This window comes from Oncorhynchus gorbuscha, linkage group LG14, assembly GCF_021184085.1.
Source record: "Oncorhynchus gorbuscha isolate QuinsamMale2020 ecotype Even-year linkage group LG14, OgorEven_v1.0, whole genome shotgun sequence".
NCBI lineage: Eukaryota > Metazoa > Chordata > Actinopteri > Salmoniformes > Salmonidae > Oncorhynchus > Oncorhynchus gorbuscha.
The window spans coordinates 28,972,684-28,977,841 of record NC_060186.1 but is presented as its reverse complement, the minus strand read 5'-3'; positions in this window follow the sequence as shown (position 1 = coordinate 28,977,841).

Genomic DNA, 5,158 nt, shown 5'->3' with positions numbered 1-5,158 from the left:
TGGTTGGACTGTAAACTCTCCTTCCAGACTCACATAAAACATCTCCAATCCAAAGTTAAATCTAGAGTTGGCTTCCTATTTCGCAACAAAGCATCCTTCACTCATGCTGCCAAATGTACCCTTGTAAAACTGACCATCCTACCAATCCTCGACTTCGGCAATGTAATTTACAAAATAGCCTCCAATACCCTACTCAATAAATTGGATGCTGTCTATCACAGTGCCATCCGTTTTGTCACCAAAGCCCCATATACTACCCACCACTGCGACCTGTACGCTCTCGTTGGCTGGCCCTCGCTACATACTCGTCGCCAAACCCACTGGCTCCAGGTCATCTACAAGACCCTGCTAGGTAAAGTCCCCCCCTTATCTCAGCTCGCTGGTTACCATCGCAGCACCCAGCCGTAGCATGCGCTCCAGTTGGTATATCTCTCTGGTCACCCCCAAAACCAATTTTTCCTTTGGCCGCCTCTCCTTCCAGTTCTCTGCTGCCAATGACTGGAACAAACTACAAAAATGTCTGAAACTGGAAACACTTATCTCCCTCACTAGCTTTAAATGGCTGCAATCCCGCTAACGGGATCGATATGACAACTACCAGTGAAAATAGAGGGCGCTAAATTCAAACCGCAGAAATCTCATAATTACAATTCCTAAAACATACGTGTTTTACATAATTTTAAAGGTAATCTTGTTGTTAATCCCACCAAAGTGTCCGATTTGAAATATGCTTTTCAGCAAAAGTACTACAAACGATTATGTTAGGTCTCCACCAAACCACAATAAGCACAGCCATTTTCCAGCGAAATATAGCATTCACAAAAAGCAGAAAGAGACTAAATTAATCACTAACCTTGAATTATCTTCATCAGATGACACTCATAGGACTTCATGTTACACAATACATGCATGTTTTGTTTGATAAAGTTCATATTTATATAAACAAATCTGAGTTTACATTGGCGTATTAGATTCACTAGTTCAAAAACATCAAGAGATTTTGCATAGCCACATCGTTTCAACAGAAATACTCATCATAAATGTAGATGATAATACAAGTTCTACACATGGAATTATAGATATACCTCTCCTTAATTCAACTGCTGTGTCAGATTTCAAAAAAAGTTTACAGAACAAGCAACCCATGCAATAATCTGAGACGGAGCTCAGAACATTAGCCAAATTAGCCGCCATGTTGGAGTCAACAGAAACCAGAAAATACATTCCTTACCTTTGATGAACTTCATCAGAATGCAGTCCTATGAATCCCAGGTCCACAATAAATGCTTGATTTGTTCGAAAATGTCCGTTATTTATGTCCAATTAGCTACTTTGGTTAGCGCGTTTGGTAAACAATTCCAAAGTCACAAAGCGCGTCCACTATAACGTGACGAAATGTCCAAAAGTTCCGTAACAGTCAGTAGAAACATGTCAAATGATGTACTGAATCAATCTTTAGAATGTTGTTTACATATATCTTGAATAACATTCCAACCGGAGAATTAGAATGACTTCAGATGACCGGTGGAACGCAGGTCCTTCCCCTGTGAATGCGCATAGTGAAAGCATGGTCAACTCGTGGCAGTGGTGACTATTTCCTGTCTCATTCGATCCCCCTTCACATTAGTCATCAGACAAAGTTCTATTGACTGTTGAAACCTAGTGGAAGGTGTAGGAGGTTAAAACTCATCCATATCTCGCTGTAATTTCAATGAGAGCTTGGTTGAAAATCTGCTACCCCCAGAAGAAATCCAAAACAGGAAGTGGAATTTCTCAGGTTTTTGCCTGCAATATGAGTTGTTATACTCACAGACGTAATTCAAAAAGTTTTAGAAACTTCAGAGTGTTTTCTATCCAATACTAAAAATAATATGCATATATTAGCAACTGAGACTGAGGAGCTGGCTGTTTACAACGGGCACCTTTTCATCCAAGCTACTACATACTGCCCCTGCAGTCATAAAACATTAAGCACCAGCTGTCAGAGCAGCTCACATGTTACTGCACCTGTACATAGCCCATCTATAATTTAGCCCAACTGTATTTATTTATTTTGCTCCTTTGCACCCCATTATTTATTTCTCTACTTTTCACATTCTTCCACTGCAAATCAACCATTCCAGTGTTTTACTTGCTATATTGTATTTACTTCGCCACCATAGCCCTTTTTTGCCTTTACCTCACTTGCTCACATTGTATATATACTTATTTTTCTACTGTATTATTGACTGTATTGTATGTTTGTTTTATTCCATGTGTAACTCTGTGTTGTTGTATGTGTCGAGCTGCTTTGCTTTATCTTGGCCAGGTTGCAATTGTAAATGAGAACTTGTTCAACTAGCCTACCTAGTTAAATAAAGGTGAAAAAAAGACAAAGGAAATCACTACGAACTATCACCCTCATGCACTTAATGAGATTATGAATATCATGGATATATTGGAACTAGTGGATATATGGAGGCTTTAATATGCTGACCTAGTGAGATATACACGGATATAATAGAACTAGTGGATATATGGAGGTTTAATATGCTAACCTAGTGAGATATACACGGAGGAGGCTTAATCAACCTTGATGTCTACTTTCTTATGTCATTGGAAATACAATCAAAGCCTATTGGATGATAACTTGTTTTTAACTAGGACAGAAGAATTTATAACTGATTTTTTTTCTGACATAACATGCAGTACCAGTCAAAAGTTTGGACACACCTACTTATTTAAGGGTTTTTCTTTATTTTTTACTATGTTCTTCATTGTAGAATAATAGTGAAAACATCAAAACTATGAAATAACACACATGGAATCATGTAGTAACCAAAAAAAGGGTTAAACATAAAAAATATATTTTATATTTGAGATTCTTTAAAGTAACCATCCTTTGCCTTGATGACACCATTGCACACTCTCTGCATTCTTTCAACCAGCTTTGTGAGGTAGTCACCTGGAATGCATTTCAATTAACAGATGTGCCTTGGTAAAAGTCAATTTGTGGAATTTCTTTCCTTCTAACTGTCTTTGAGCCAATCAGTTGTGTTGTGACAAGGTAGGGGCGGTATATAGAAGTCTGCCCTATTTGGTAAAAGACCAAGTCCATATTATGGCACGAACAGCTCAAGTAAGCAAAGGGAAATGACATGAAGGTCAGTCAATCCTGAAAATTTCAAGAACTTTGAACGTTTCTTCAAGTGCAGTTGCAAAAACCATCATGATGAAACTGGCTCTCATGAGGACCACCACAGGAAAGGAAGACCCAGAGTTACCTCTGCTGCAGAGGTTACGTTCATTAGAGTTACCAGCCTCAGAAATTGCAGCCCAAATAAATGCTCCACATAGTTCAAGTGACAGACACAGGCCTTCATGGTCAAATTGCTGCAAAGAAACCACTACCAAAGGGCATCAATAATAATAAGAGACTTGCTTGAGCCAAGAAACACGAGCAATGGACATTAGACCTGTGGAAATCTGTCCTTTTGTCTGATGAGTCCAAATTTGAGATTTTGGTTCCAACCTTCGTCTCTTTGAGAGGTGTGAGGGTGCTTTGCTGGTGACACTGTCAGTGATTTATTTAGACTTCAAGGCACACTTAAACCAGCATGGCTACCACAGCATTCTGCAGCGATACACCATCCCATCTGGTTTGAGCTTAGTGGGACTATTTTTTTTGTTCAACAGGACAATGACCTAACACACCTCCAGGCTGTGTAAGGGCTATTTGACCAAGAAGGAGAGTGATGAGTGCTGCATCAGATGACCTGGCCTCCACAATCACCCAATCTCAACCCAATTGAGATGGTTTGGGATGAGTTGGACCACAGAGTGAAAGAAAAGCAGCCAACAAGTGTTCAGCATATGTGGGAACTCCTTCAAGACTTGGAAAATCATTCCAGGTGAAGCTGGTTGAAGGAATGCCAAGGGTGTGCAAAGCTGTCATCAAGGCAAAGGGTGGCTACTGAAATATATTTGGATTTGTTTAACACTTTTTTTGGTAACATCAAATCAAATGTAGAATCTTCTTACATCAGCTGATATCTCAAAATGCTGTACAGAAATCCAGCCTAAAACCCCAAACAGCAAGCAATGCAGGTGTAGAAGCACGTTACTACATGATTCCATATGTGTTATTTCATAGTATTGATGTTGTCACTATTATTCTACAATGTAGAAAATAGTCAACATAAAGAAAAACCCTTGAATGAGTAGGTGTGTCCAAACGTTTAACTGGTACTGTAGGTACAGCAGATCCCCTTATTGTATGGGACACTTTTAAATGTGCCTTTAGAAGTGTTAACTATTAAAATCGTATCCAACAATAATATCAAGGGGCTAGAAATTCAGGGCTTAAAAGCGAACGTGTAATATATATGCTAGGAGTCAGGTGCAGAAGGTGAGTTTAATAATGAGCATGAGCCGATTAAAAACAGGAAAAACATACTGAACGTGAACAAAAACCAATATGCCTGAATATTGGGGGTTAAATAAAGGGAAATATTCAAGGTAAGGATGAAGTCCGTGTGTGCATAACGATGGGGAGCAGGTGGTTGCCAGGTATGCATAAATGTGGGTTGACGGGACCGGTGGTTAGTCGAGCAGCGACGTTGAGCGCCGGAGAGAGGGAACGGGAGTAGGCATGACAAAAGGTGTCATTGTACGCCGATGATTCATGTTTTCTTTTAAATCCACAGCTTCAGAGGATCTATAAACATTTTCTAACCTCTTTGGATTACAACCAAATGATGATCAGTGTATTACGTATTGGATTATTAAAATATACTACTTTTACATTACCGTGTAGTTTACCAATAAAATGGTCTGATGGTAATGTGGATATACTCGGTATACATATCACGAAATAAATCATCTCACTCCAATACATTTTTATAGAAAGTTACCAAAAATAGATAAGATCTTGCTAACATGGAAAGGTAAATACCTGTCTATTTGTGGAAAAATCACTCTGATTAACACTTTAGTCATATCTCAGTTGACCTATTTTCTTTACCTAGCGACCTGTTTTTTAAAATTATATGAGCAAATAAATATATTTTATTTGGAATGGCATGCCAAACAAAGTTAAACTGGCCTATTTATATAATAAATATGAATTCGGAGGGCAGAAATGAAGTATTAAAGCATTAGACCTCTCACTAAAGGCTTC